General features: G+C 34.9%; 1 pseudogene; it reads left to right on the top strand.

The window, feature by feature from the left end:
• The window catches only part of LOC107581745 (glutamate receptor ionotropic, kainate 2-like), a 250680-nt pseudogene extending 235959 nt beyond the window's left edge, over window positions 1–14721 (top strand).
• The last annotated feature ends 1490 nt before the right edge of the window (window positions 14722–16211 follow it).

Genomic DNA, 16211 nt, shown 5'->3' with positions numbered 1-16211 from the left:
GATGCCATGTGTCTAAACAAGATGTCCAGGACCTCCAGCAGAAATATAGGCCGTATATTAAAAATACAGCAGTATATTTCATTGTACACATGGGGTACTTTTTATCCCTGTGTGCACCAAACCCATCTTGAGTGTTTGTTGCTAAAAAGCAAATTTTTTAGTTACATCTGACCATAGAAGCCAGTGCCATTTGAAGTTCCAGTCGTGTCTGACAACAGAACATGCTGGGGACTGTTTTTGGATAAGAGCATTTTTTTTAAGGTTTTCTGACCCTGAGACTCAACTATTTTCTGCAATTCTCCAGCTGTGGTCCTTGGAGAGTCTTTAGCCACTCAAACTCTCCTCCTCACCATGCATTAGGACAATATAGACACATGTCTTCTTCCAGGCAGATTTGTAACATTTTCTGTTGATTGGAAATTCTTAATTATTGCCCTGATGGTGGAAATGGTGGTGCTCTAGCTCTTTTCTTAATGTCACTTTCTAATTTGTGAAGCTTATCAAATTATCGTTTGCTGCACATCAGAAATATATTCTTTGTTTTTTTTGGATAATTAAGGGAATTTGGCCTTTGTTTTCCCTCCTATTTATATTCCTGTGAAACAGGAAGCCATGGCTGGATAATTTAATGTTCATAATCACCCTGGTATGCTCAAAACTGTAAATATGAATGGGAATATGCTTCACAGATATTTTACTCATAAGAATTTCTAGGGCTGCCAATAATTGTGTCCAACGTGTATTTGAGAAAAAAACATTTAATTCATAATGAGATTTCCCCCCATTTTCAATTGTTTTAGTTCAATGAAAGGTTAGATATTTGTGATAAAAAAAAAATAAAAGATCAAAATGATTAACAATGCAGATTTATTTTCACAGCCTTCTTTGATCATATTTACCAAGGGTGCCAATAATTCTGACCACGACTGTAAATGCAAATCTGCATATATAGTCTACATTTCAACATAAATACAGTATATCTTTACTATTATGCATGTCAATAGGCAGATGTTCTTGCTTTTTTAATGAAAACAGTATGCCTATGCATCATGTACATGTATCAATGCAGATATTGTACTATATTAATTAGTTTAATTATTACTGTCTATCACATGCTGCTGGAAACTGTAAATATATGATGTTGTTGGCAATTTCCCTAGCCCTCTCAGCCATGATGAACTGTGCAGAAAAGATAGGTATTATCATTGTCACTAACAGTGAGGACCTTTTGGCACCACAGCCAGCCTTTTTTAAAGTAGATGGAAAATACTCCTTTTGGTTTAGATTAGTGAGATGCACTTACAATAATTAATATAGTAAAAATACTTACATTGATAACTATATACAGTATGTACAGGTATAATAAAAAGTATATTTATATGCTTTATAATAAAGATATAGTTATATTGAGATGTAGACTATATATATATATACACACAGTATATATCCATATCCATATTTGCACTTTTATAGTATATTCAGTATTTATAAATATTTTTAGATTTCATGATATGCATTTATATCAATGATTTACAGTTTTATATTCAGACTTATATAATTATTTATTTACAAATTATAACTATATATATTCAGATTCAATTCTATATATTCAGACTTATAACTATATATTCAGATTCACTTCTATACATTCAGACTTATAACTATATATTCAGATTTGCTTCCATATGTTCACAATTTACATTTATATATTCAGAATTATAACTATATATTCAGATTTATATTTATATATTCAGACTTATAACTATATATTCAGATTTACATTTATATATTCAGAATTATAACTATATATTCAGATTTATATTTATATATTCAGACTTATAACTATATATTCAGATTTACATTTATATATTCAGAATTATAACTATATATTCAGATTTACTTCTATATATTCAGGCTTATGACTATATATTCAGATTTACATTTATATATTCAGAATTATAACTACATATTCAGATTTACTTATATATATTCAGACTTATAACTATTTATTCAGATTTGCATTTATATATTCAGAATTATAACTATATATTCAGGTTTACATGTATATATTCAGGCTTATAACTATATATTCAGATTCACTTCTATATATTCAGGCTTATAACTATTTATTCAGATTTACATTTATATATTCAGAATTATAACTATATATTCAGATTTACTTATATATATTCAGGCTTATACGTATATATTCAGATGTACTTCTATATATTCAGGCTTATAACTATATATTCAGATTTACTTCAATATATTCAGACTCAACAATATATTCAGACTTATAAGTATATATCCACAATTTACATTTATATATTCAGATTTACATCTATATATTTAGATTTATATATAATTATTTCCTGTTTGGCACCTCATAATATATATATATCAGCTCTAGATATAGTGCAATATATGCCATATTTTACATTTTCATTAGGAATCTTCAATGTTCAAGCTTCTTGGAAATCTTCCACACAACAAAACCAAGCCAAAAAATGGGATTTAAATTATCATTTAAATATTTATTCTCTGATAATATTCCCCTCTGTCATAGATTTCACTTTTGATGTCAGTACAAAGCTGTCACTGGAACAGCACCCTAAGGTACAAAACCTAAAATGTACATCTTTGTACCTTATTTACCCTTACATATCTGTACATAGTAGTACATCAATTGTACATACTGTATTTGTAACTTTTGAAGGGTACCGCTCCAGTGACAGCTTTTTTTTCTGAGAGTTTAGAGTTTTAAATGTGTCAAGTAGAAATAGCAATCTGGAAATACTTGTCAAACACTGATCAGTAAAGTTCCAGAGACAACTGAAAAGTTATCTGCATTACGACTGATACATATACGGTTATCAAGTCATTAGACCGAAAGGAAGTAAATGTTCAAAGAGAAAATTACTGAGCATGTATTGCAGGGAATGTCAGTACTCAGATGGCGAGAAATATTCTGATTAAAAGAAGGACAGCTACATTTCTTAACAGAGGAGCTGAATATTGATCCTCAGTCATGATCAGTTATCTAGAGTCACATTCTACCGAATAATTTGACTTTTTAAATGTTGGAATAAAGTAAGGTTCATTTTACAGCATCTTCTTACCAAGAACTGCTCATTTAGGAAGAGACTGTGTGACTGGCAAGTGAACTGATCACCTAAAGTTAGTTTGGTTTTGATATGCAGCATAACGTTTGAGTTCAACCAAAGTTGAAAATTCTGTCCTGGAGTCACTCACCTTCATGTTGTTTCAAACCCATAAGACTTTTATGCATATTTGAAACACAAATTAATATATTTTTAATTAAACCTGAGACATCAACCATATTTGATGTGCTGTATATTGTTGATTAATGTTTATATGTGACTAAAAGCCTTCATCATATGAAGTGATTGTGTGTCTTCAGTAGACTCGATTAATTGTGTATTCATTTTAACACATCTTATGAACTTTTTGAACTTTAAAAGGACATATTTTAAAGGACATAACTTAGAAACCAAAGCTGAATATACAGTTGTGCTTGTGAATATCTAGCCTAAGTGCCTTAAAAAAAACACTGAGCATCTTGATGTCACTGACCTGAAAAGGCAAATCCAGTGAGCAGCTCTTTGTCAACACCAGCTTAAATCTGCAATGAAATAGAAGTAGCGACAGATCTTTTCTTTTGTATAGTGATGTACAAATGTAGGGTGGGTTTAGATGTGTGTGTTTAAGCTGACTAGATGATTGAAAGGTCCTGCATGCATGTCGTTTTCACCGGGAGATCCGGTTATAACATTTTGATTCTCTTTTATGAGGTCAAAATGCATTAAAAAAATAAAAAAATAAAACATGGAATTGTTCACAATAAGTTCTATATCAGGGGTCCTAAAAAGTACCGAACCGTGGTCTGTTCTGGACCCCAGCTTTGTTCAAACGGACGACAAGACATAATGACAACAGCAGTTTAAAGTGAGCAGCGCATCAATACAACAATGCAGTACACACAGCAAGCGCTCAGGGTCATTTATGGTAATGAACTTTCGGCTCTGTATCCTATTATATTTTGATCTAAAGCCAAACATTCAAGGCCTTTTCGTTCCATGTGTGTCGCTTCTGTCCCCTGATAAAAACTGAAAGCGCTGCAAAAGTTGCAGATGTCATGGTTAGCAAAAAATTTATACTTTCAATAAAACACTACAGAAAACGAGAATTCAGCAAATACAATTATTTGTATTTGTCATATCCTGTATGACTCCATTCAAATAAACCAGTAGATACTTAGTTTAAGCAAAATTTTATATTGCTCCAGACTTCAAGAGGAAAATCCTGAAACCCCCTACACGTCGCATGGCCTTCTGCCATACATAGGTATCTAAATGTAAAAGTAATAATAGTCTGATAACATCTGATCTTGATGTATGACTGCTTTGGTCTTGGGGCCCACTATCCTCATTTTTAATGGCTATTTTGACTGTTCAGCACTGTTATTTTTTATTTATTTACATTGTTCTACTGCTACCCAAATGGAAATGTATAACCTTTCCAAAGAAGTATTGCCCGCAACTCTGCTGGGAAGGAAACATAGAGAGCGGACCTCTTGTAACTTTAATTGAATAGCCCCGTTCTATAACATGCACTTAGAAAACAGATAAGGTGAATTTTTATTTCATGCCAACTTTAACATCCCACAACCTTCACAAGACTTTGTTTCTGAATAGACTAGTGCAGCCTGAATCCCAGACGTTTTAGAGAAGCCAGCCGATCTTTTTGTATGCAGTATGCATGAGATGGTCTGATGCATTGTTTATATGTAAGGCTGCTTTGAAACAACATAGATTGTGAGAAGTTCTATGCAAATAAATATGACTCACTTGACTTGAACAGACTGCGGCCATGCCATCAGAGACTGAGTCTACCAAATAATTTACCCTGTAGCTATTTGAAAGAGGGACAGATGTTGAAACCGAAGCTCTGTCGCTGTAAGGCATGCTGTTTATAAGATTGAAACTTGCTAGCATTATTTCCTAATCTTGTTCCCCTCTCTTTTACTCATCGTTTCCCGTCCTCGTTCTCTATTGCACTAGTAATAAAGCTGGCTGATCAAGGCAGCATGCTTTCCAAAAGGTGAATTATGAATATTCATGCAGGTGTTCTGACACTGTTGTGCTATAAACCATTATTTGTTCATGTGTCAGTGACTAAACAGCCTAGAATATTTTAAACCAGCACACAGACCTCCAAACCATGAATGGCTTAAGATGGTATCCAGGCTTTTCCACATGGACAATGAAATCCGGCTATCAAGTGTCTCGTCTTGCAGACATTAATGCTTTGTCACTTAGCAGGTTCGAATCTGTCAGGTATGCTGTCTAACAGACAACCCAGTGAGGGTGTTTTTAGCTTGTCAGTCGTGTGTCATGGGATTGCATTGTGTCGCACAAATGCAGGGCACATGGAAAAGGATGCATCATCACTCCCCTGTGTGCCGTTCCCAGACAGCTCAGCACAGGCCATTTCCATTGCTAATCCTACCCTTTTGGAATCAGTTAACATAGGCCGGCTGCATACAGGCATGCGTGTAGCATATATCTTGTTGACTTCAGCAGCACACAGTCGGCAGGATGAATTAATGTTGAAACTGTGATGGCGAGAGAAGCCTGAGTCCTTCTGGCAAGTGTTCCTGCACTGGAACAGACATGGGCAGTGTTCAGACCATCTGTGCTTTGGTGTGTTGGTTAATTGGATGTTTAAATGAAAATATGTTCATTCTTGGCACAGTTGAACGTCTGGTTTTATACTGAGACAGGTGAAAGTGACAAGCAGGTGAAATGCATGAAGTCCTCAAATCAGTGGCAGCGGTGATTCAGGAAGGCAGTAGTCGCTGACAATCCACTGTGAATTCACATTCAGCTCTGCCTCTGTTCTGGTATGAAATAGCCACTTTTCTCTCACCTTCATGTCATTCTAAAACTGTATGATTGGAACACTATGATTGGAAGATTTTTTTTTTTCTCCATACACTGAAATTCAATTGGACCCTATTGACATTGCATGGTGAAAAAACAGCTGATCCTCTTATTTTGTTCCACGGAACATAGGGTTGGAATGACATGAGAATGAGTAAATAATGACATGTCATTTCTTGTGAAATGAACAGCATTTTAGCCTTAACAATAGTACTTATTACTGAAATAATATACTTTAAATGCAATATATGCTTATGTGCAAATTGATTTTAATGTTGTTAGACACCTAATTGCATGTTTATTACAATTAAATGAAGATGTTTTATAAGTTAATGTTATTACAATGTAATTAAGTGTGCTTTTTGACCCACTTAAGTAGAACTTAAGTACATATTTATATATCATTTCATAATAGCTTCTTTTAAAATACAATTAAAGTGCATCCCTGATTGTACTGAGAAGCATTTAGGGTAAGCAAAAGATTATTAAAACAATATTTAAATATAAAACTTTTAATTAGACATTATTAAAAATATGCAGTTTTTTAAAGTGTAAGTGTTTTTACATAAGTGTAAAGAAACATAGTCATGAAAGTACCTTAAGTGGCCTTTTATTTAATGTTCATTGCCTCCAAATACACACAATTTTTTATATAGTTTAGTTTAGTTTTGTTTTAAGATGTAAAGTACACAACAAGAGCATATCTTATTTTTCAAAAGCGTATAGTGTCACCCACCACACGAAATGACCAAATCAGTTTCCAAATACTTCCTACAATCGTCTGTTGTTCAAAACAGGTAGTCCTGCCCACTCTTTACATTTTTCCGGAAGTTAGCATATAAAGGGCTTTGCTTAAATGACTGTAAACTGGGTTTGAAGAAAAGTATTTTAACGCTGAATCACCTGCACACTTCACTTAAGTTTGGGCAATGCTGCGAGTTCCTTTTTCACTTGTGACTTCATTGTCTTTGCTAAATGTGTGTAGCACTTGCAGTGTATATCAATGTTCTGGGGCAGTGCTGCGTGCCCCTTGAGAACTGTGGAAATAGAAAGGCCCCCAGTCAGCTTTCAGCCAGTGGACGTGCCCCGTCCCTGGAGGCGTCATTAAGAAGAGTCACGTACAAAGCCATGTCATCAAACATCTGTCAGGAGTTTGCTTGTGCGTGAGGAGCTACTAGTATCCAAGTAATCCCTTATCATTCTGTTTCATTTAAGCTATCTTCTGTCCTTACTTCCTAAAGGTACCTCATCCACACACACAAACACACACACACACACACACACACATACATATATATATATCTCAAGCCTGAATATATGATGTATTTTATAGGTGAGAATAATAGTCTCCAAAACCATCTAAAATAATAAAGGATATCTGCAATACTGTTATACAAAACCCCAAGACCTAAGTGTTAACAATGAGCATGAAAAAAAAATAGAGTTTGATTTCAGCAAATAAAGGGCACTTTGTGTTTGCTATACTTGTGTGGTGCATTTGAGCAAAAGAACAGTTGAGTTCTCAGTTATTCAGGCAATAGTACAATCCTTATTATAGAGAGTTAACTACAGCAGTACCGCTATTACAACATGAAAGGATCAGTGCGGTTTGTGAGTGCTCTTGTTCTACCTCATATTTCAAGTGAAATGAGAAAGCACCTCTCTACTCGTTTTTGATCTGTGCTGAATGGAGGGAACACGACCTGTTTACCTCTTTTTGCGAGGGAGGTAAAATGGCTGATGGGAATTACGTATCCAAGCCTGCAAGGAGGCCCAGAAGGAAACATTAGCTCAAATTAAGAATATCAACTAGTTTTAATTAGGCAGAAAATAAATAGATAAAAGCGGGAAATGCCAGTCCCTCGAATGTAATTGGGTTTTATTGGTGTGTTATCAATGGCACCCTGGGAGCTGTGTTTCAACAAACAGCATTAGGCTTTTATGGCTCGTACTGCATTAGTGTCTGTATTTCTCACTTCTGTACTGCTCGTAAGACTGTGAAAAACATAATCTCACACCACTGCAGCGACAAACTTCATGTTTCTTTTTCACTGTCTCAGCTTTCCTCAAGTCTTGTAGTAGTGCAATCAATATGACAGGTTTACACATCGGCTTGTTTTAATGTGCTTTAGTTTTGGTGCATTCTCAGTACAAGAAATACCAGGATAAGGTATTATACAGTATTATCTGAATAAGATTTCATTAATTTATTTGAGATTGTCTGATGTTTTGAAGCGTCTTCATTGCAAGTCTTTTTTTTTTCTACAACAGTAATTGACATTCACCATGAATGTTAAGCTCCAAAAATGAGGTAGGCCATACTTGTGCGTTTTATTCAAGGTCTTTTGAAGCCATCCATTTTAGAAACAGACTGAAATTCAATTCGTTATTCACTTATAATCTTCCCCTCCAGTGAACTGTTAACTAGAGAACCACTGTTACTGGATCATCGAGGCAGTGATTTTCTTGAACAAATTGTTCAGTCTGTTTTGTGATCCAAAACAACAAATTCTTGGGAAAGAAAAAAAAATAATAATAATAGTAGTGCTCACTGATCTGGTTATCATCAATAGGCTTCATTTTCTTAAAGAAAAAAATAGGAGCCAAGCACCAGAGGTGTGAAGGCACCTATTCTTCTTCTTCACTCTTGAGTCTATTGCAGCTTGCAGGAAAGCTATGAATTTTGGCACACAGGTAGTGGACAGTCAAAACATTTTTCGAAGCCATCCATTTTAGAAACAGACTGAAATTCAATTCGTTATTCACTTATAATCTTCCCCTCCAGTGAACTGTTAACTAGAGAACCACTGTTACTGGATCATCGAGGCAGTGATTTTCTTGAACAAATTGTTCAGTCTGTTTTGTGATCCAAAACAACAAATTCTTGGGAAAGAAAAAAAAATAATAATAATAGTAGTGCTCACTGATCTGGTTATCATCAATAGACTTCATTTTCTTAAAGAAAAAAATAGGAGCCAAGCACCAGAGGTGTGAAGGCACCTATTCTTCTTCTTCACTCTTGAGTTATGCTTTATAACAACCGTGACCTGAGGGTACATGAGCCGTTTCAGGCGCAGCACCACCTACTGGTCAAGATATATTTAAAAAATTGACTTTTTTACTTATAACATCTGAAAAGTCTAGCCTAAAATAAGACTGGACTCTTTAGCTGTGAAGCGGCATACACAATTTTCACATGTTGGCCATTGTGGGCATCATACATTTTGAATTATGTGATAAAATATTACATTTTATAAACACAATAATGTATTATGAAAAAAAAAACATTTCTATTCTCTGGGTCCTACAGAATCCAGTGTATATGTTTTTCAGCAATCTGTTGGCCATTTCGATTTAGGTGCAAAACCAGTTTTTTCTTGTTTTAGACCGTTTGTCCGATCTTCACCAAATTTCACACACATCATCATCAGACGTTGCTGGTAAAAAATAAAAAAAAAGTTAGTAAAAGCTTTTAGATATCTCAAACTGTTGTTGTATAACTCATTGTCAAAGTTGACGGCACGATACCAAAGCGTATCTGAGGCTGTATATTTTTGCAGTTCCACCTATTGGTCAAAAGTGATGAGCAATTATGACACATTACAAGTGATCGTATTTATGGGTTTAAAACAATTTTGCTTAAAATCATCAGCAGATGTCTTTAATTTAGTTGGCATGATGCTCTCTGAAATGCTTGCTTAATTGCTCATGTATTATGTCTTATTTCTTTTGATTTTAAGGTGAAATGTAACCCAGTAGGTCAAGCATATGATGCATTCTTGACAATATTGTGACATTTTATCCATTTGACCAACCGAAATGAGCAGATGCTCAGCAGAACTAATTCTCAGCATCTTGTTTCCCCTTTCTAACCCTTTCAGGGTCCCCTTACAGAGATAAGATCACCATCGCAATCCTGCAGCTACAGGAAGAAGGGAAGCTTCACATGATGAAGGAGAAGTGGTGGCGTGGAAACGGCTGTCCTGAGGAGGAGAATAAGGAGGCCAGTGCGCTGGGTGTCCAGAACATCGGCGGCATTTTCATAGTGTTGGCTGCGGGACTCGTCCTCTCTGTGTTTGTGGCAGTTGGGGAGGTTCTCTATAAGTCCAAACAAAACGCACAGCTGGAAAAGGTAAAGCAACATTTTCACATTTCTGGACTGCAATGAACATTTGCAATCTGTTAGGATATACTAAGAGTTTAGGGTTATTATGCAAGTCTCTTTAGAGAAAACAAATCACATATAATCACCAGAAAGGGGTCTGCAATTTTGTGTTTCATCAGCGGGGGTATTGTGGGTAATATAAGCCAGCCAGTCAGATGAGTTCAACTGATGCCTCTGAGTATGAAAGAATCTGTTACAGATCAATGCAAACAATATTAATTCTGTCTAAAATTGGCTTTAATGCTGTGGTAGTGAAAACAAAGCGTGAGGTATATTTCACTGGTAATATTTTACAGACAGTGCCTGTGTCTGGAGAGCAAATAGTCTGTCTTGATGTAAGTCTCTGAAGACAGAAGGGCTCGGGCTTTACTTGCTCAAACGGCTGCCATTGTGTCAACAGATGTGTTGTTCTTTCCCTCTATCTACTTCACTCGTATACTTGATCTGCTGAATCAGTAAATGTTTGACGTGTACATGAGGTAGACAATAATTCTCCAACAAATAAAAGTAATCATTTTAAAAAAACCTTAGAAATGAATGAACTCCAGTTCTCTCACATCACAAATATGATGTTTAAGCACATCTTAAAGAATTTACATCTTGGAAATTCTACTCACGAGCTGTTGTTTTACTCAGTAGATTAAAGGACAGGTTTACTTGGTAGTCTTTCGTTAATTTGCTTTTTTTCTACTATTTTTCATTTTCATTTGATGATGCAGTTACTGTGTAAATCTGATCTTCAAGGGTGTTTTCTCTGGAATTCTCTTTCAAATAACCAAATGTCGCTTGAGTGGATGAGCCAAGCAGGCTACGCAGTTATCTGTGCATTCACACTGTCCTATTAGAATGTTAATAATCACTTTTAATACATTTGTCATAATTTACTTCTCCACTGAGCCTTCATTTTTGCATTTTTTGGAACTAAAACAAGGCATTTAATTGTCCTTGTTTATTTTTGAATAGATTTTTGCAGTCATAAAAAAAAAGTTAGAATGGCACTTGTTCTGTAATCACCACAAAAATAGAATAATAATTTTGTGTAATCCCATTTGCATTTCAGCATTAAATTTAAATGGGAGGCCATAATGGCCAAAATATTCATAACTTGCAAATGTCTGAGTAAAATGAACGCGTCGTGCTGTGTGCTCACATTACACATGCTAAAGCAAACGGAGATGATCTAAGTTTGGTTATCTTTAAAGAGGTCTTTGTTTGAAGCGTTCACATACATACGTTCAAAATGTTCACTCTAAATATGGATGTTTTTGTTTAACTACAATGACGGGGTCAACCTGCCAGCTTAAGTATTGATAGTTTCCCCAGAAAGCACAGCTCCATTTATTCACTCTCAGTGGAAGAAGTGTATTTATACTCATCTCGGATTCATTGTATCGATCTCTCTAAGTGCTTTTGTTTGTTTGCTGTAAGTCATCGTATTGACATTCACGAATATTCTGGCAAGGCGTTATTTTGCTGTCTGATCCTTCTTTAATGATTACATTCATATGATAAACCTACTGGCCAATGATATTGAGCATCACTCTAGAGCCTACACTCTTAAAAATAAAGGTGCTTCAAAAGGTTCTTCAAGCGATGCCATAGAAGATCCATTTTTTGGTTCCACAAAGAACCATTCAGTCAAAGGTTCTTTAAAGAACCATCTCTTTCTTACCTTTTTATAATCTGAAGAACCTTCTTTCGCCACAAAGAACCTTTTGTGAAACAGAAAGGTTCTTCAGATGTTAAAGGTTCTTTCTGGAACCATTTAGACAAGAAGGTTCTTCTATGGCATCGTGAAGCACCTTTATTTTTAAGAGTGTATATAGATACATATAGAAAGAAAAAAGACTAGAAAAATTTCTAGCAAATGTGTTAACTATTAAATAAAGGTTGAAAATGGCTTTGATTAAATGTATTTTTTAAGAACACGTAATCATAACTACATAGGCTTTATGAAGCATATGGATTCAAACAGAGTGCTGAGGGTTCTTGATCTGAATGGAAGTGTCACATTCCAGATGAGTGATTTTGCTAGTGTTTTAATTCAATACAAAGCAATGCTATTGAAAACACACATTTGAGAACATTTAAATCAGGTATCAAATCTCGCAACTGAAACTGATAGAGAGGCAATTAACGTATTTTTGTATAAGACTTGAGCTGCTGTCCTTTGTTCAGTATTTTCTTACACTATTATGCAGAAGAAGAAAAAACATCATATGGAAATGCCTTTTGCTCCTCAGCAGCACATTCCCCCAGAAATTTGCATTTTATAATTGCCTCTATTTTGTAAATTAGGAAAGAGCCAACAGTCTGACCAACAATCGTATTGCTTTATATAAAAATGTAGAAATGGTTCTAACATAATATGATGTAGATTTCCTGCTGTTTTCCTACCACCAGAAAATAAATACAAAAACATATCTATTTAGATCTTGTTAAAATCATTTGCATTGTTAATAAAACTTAACAGAATGGTATATAATTTTGGCAAATACATCAAGTATTTCATGAGAACGGCAACATATTTTGTAGCATTGTCCATGGTTTCTTTGTGTATTTTACAAATATTTGTTTAGTGCATCTTTATATTGATAGTGTATATGTTCAAGATCACACATGCACAAAGGCACATATAAATTAATGTTTAAATAAAAGGGTCACTGTAATGTTTCTGTTTCTTGTGTTCCTTTTTTGCACATTTTACATGAATATTCTTCCCCAATTTCTTCCACCACCTTCCAAGAGTAATCCTTGCTCCTGAAAATAAAACTATTATTTGTATTTGTAATTTTGGTAACACTTTGCTTAAAGCCTTTTGTATAATGCATTATAAAGGTATTCATAATATACATAATGTAATTCTTATAATTAATTATTCTAATATATATATAATTTTTTTTTTATTTTTCATTAAGTTGTAACCAAAGTTAATGCATTAAAACACATGACAAATAAGCCTACACATATTGTAATGCATTTTAACTTTGGTTACAACTATTTATAGGAAAAAAAAAGATATATATATATTATTTTAAATTTTGCATAAATAGCTGTAACCAAATTTAAAATGCATTATAATATCTGTAGGTGTATTTGACATGTGTTTTAATGCATTATAATTGCTAATGGTGCAACAATGAATAGATAAGTATTATAAGTGTTTCTAATTATTCATGAGATCATGCAATGCATTATACAGTGCATTACAAGGCATATATACAGTGGGTACGGAAAGTATTCAGACCCCCTTAAATTTTTCACTCTTTGTTATATTGCAGCCATTTGCTAAAATCATTTAAGTTAATTTTTTTTCCTCATTAATGTACACCCAGCACCCCATATTGACAGAAAAACACAGAATTGTTGACATTTTTGCAGATTTATTAAAAAAGAAAAACTGAAATATCACATGGTCCTAAGTATTCAGTGTTTATTTTTATTGATTTCGTATTTTATTCGTAAGACTTTATAAAGGCTGGGGCTGTTGAATAATGTGTTGATTTAATTATTTTTCAAAAGGAAAAGCACACGTTTGCTTACGTCACCATTACACAGCTGAACATCTCACCGTTTGTTTCTTGTTTGTGGGGGGTGTGTTTAATTGGCCATACGGTTATACAGGATTTGAATCTGAAGGAGAATAATATGCATCAATAAATCATGCAGCATCCTGGCAGGAGGAAGCAAGGTGAAATCTGCCACAGAGAAATCGCTAGTTATGATGCTCGTGTTGTGCATCCACACGGACACCAGCATAATCATTTCATCCCATCTCCATTTCCACCTTTCACCCCCTGCTATCCATCACTGACCCAACTCACCCACTGTCCTCCATCTTTCCAGGAACTGAAAGCCCGTATGTTTGTTTGTGTGTTGGAAATGAAGGGACATCCAATCAGCTGTGTTCTTCTGTCCGCACAGAGATCCTTCTGCAGCGTCATGGTGGACGAGCTAAGGGTTTCCCTCAAGTGCCAGCGCCGGCTCAAACACAAACCGCAGCCGCCGGTCATGGTCAAAACGGATGAAGTCATCAACATGCACACCTTCAATGACCGAAGACTGCCAGGCAAAGAGACCATGGCTTAAAACGGACACCAGCTCGCTCTTTCTTGAGCTTGGACAAGGAAACTTCACGGGGAGAAATTTGGGTGGGGATGAAGTCGGTTTTCTATACGGGGAAGGGATCTTAAATGTCATTTCAAACAATTAGTTACTGAAAACAACAGCAGAAACGGAAACATATTTCCTGTGGAAATAAATCGAGTCTGGGCAAAATTTTAGTTACCTCATCGCTCCAGATCACCACCAGAGCAAAGACTGACCGGTGCCAGCGTTCAGGGTAACTTTTAGCAGGAAATACACACACAGCTAGAGGAGTGTGACGGAAGGAGGGCTGTCTGCTCATTATGTTCATATTATTTTTGGTTTGATGACACCACACTTGGCTGTTGTCCATCCACAGAGAGCAGCTGAGTCCTTTAGAGAGAACGAGGAGACGCGTCCTGACAAATACAGAAGCAAAAGACGGACAGGTTTTTAACACATACAGTATCTGTGCTACTTTTAGGAGCAAAAAAAAAAAAAAGTATTCTGAAACAATCAGTTCGCAGCACTCTTTGCTGAGCAGCACAGCAATATCACTGAGCGTGCTTCACACCCACACTCGCAAGCAATGGAAGCAGGACACAGCAACAGGCAATATACCACTTTCATTTCTTTGCATTTTCAGGCCCCTGCTGAGTGTCACAATGACTAATGGTGAATCTCACATAAACGTGTTCGACTCACAGCACATTTTGACATTTGTGTTTATTTTAAGCGTATTAAACCCATTGCACAATTGAATATTTTCTGTCCAAATTTACAGTACCCTACGAAAAATATCAGTTTTTGTTCAATTACAGTGAAAATATGTAAACATGATTAAAATAAGATACTTTTAATGGAGAAGCAACATTTCATAAGATGAGACTTAAATGGTCTGTGCATTTTTTTTTTACTTTATTGTTTTTGTTGTTTTAAATGTGCAGACGACATAATGCATCTGCATATTTTTTTTATTACGCTTATTAGTGATTCTATTCTACAGAATATAATATACAGAATATACAAATCAATCAGCATAAATCAAACGCAGTACAACAAATGATAAAAACGAAAAATGTATTTTTATATATTACAGTAGTGAGTTTTTCTTTATTTTTTATTTTTAGTAAAGAGAGGTAAATGTGTTTTGAACTGTCATGACAATAATATCACAAAGAATAAATAAAAGTTATGGTTCTAAAATAGGCTTAATTTCATGTAGGCTATGAAAAATATTGATATTGATTTCTTTACTTTAAATTTGAGGTGAAATATTATCTGCTAATAAAATGTTTTACATTTCATGAGATTCATCCGAAAAACTCTCCAAAAATTAGTTGAGGGAACTCGAAACAAACTATTGTGATGCATTTATTAAAAAAAAAAAATTATTTGGTTTATGAATGTTTTCTTATTTTTCTTTCTATGATGGTCACAGCAACTTTGAACACACATAGCTGAAATTAATATTTCATGTCTGTTATTTTTAATAACTACATTTCATTTCAGTTTAATGATTGTACTTTGTGAATTTGATTTCAGATTTCAGAAAAAGAGTCCTCATGTAAACTTGTGCAAATGTAAGATTTCTATAAAAATAATAAGGTGTTTTGTACAATTAAAGAATATCAGCATTTTGTAATACTTTTTATCAACACAAATCAATCATTGGCATATCTCTCTTGATACGGGGGTGGCTGCCCTGTGGAATCCACACACCAGAATTTAAAGTCGCGATGGCCCCTGGGACCGATGTGCTTCCGCATGGATGAGCCCCATGTGACGGAACACATCCAGGATCACATCACCTGGCCTCCATGAGGACGAGTGTGCGCCAGGGTTCATGATAAATGCACACAGGATGGGGGAAGTGCCGAGCATGCCTGGTAGTGTTGATGTGACACTCATTTTGGACAGATCCTATTTTTATCATGTAAAGGAATCATATTTAAAGAAAGATATTTTTACTTGAGATAAATAGAAACAACAAAACT

Source organism: Sinocyclocheilus grahami, unplaced genomic scaffold (genome assembly GCF_001515645.1).
Source record: "Sinocyclocheilus grahami isolate Dianchi unplaced genomic scaffold, SAMN03320097.WGS_v1.1 scaffold37.1, whole genome shotgun sequence".
Classification (NCBI taxonomy): Eukaryota; Metazoa; Chordata; class Actinopteri; order Cypriniformes; family Cyprinidae; genus Sinocyclocheilus; species Sinocyclocheilus grahami.
Note: the sequence above shows the minus strand (reverse complement) of the source record. Positions and strands in the feature narration are given on the sequence as shown.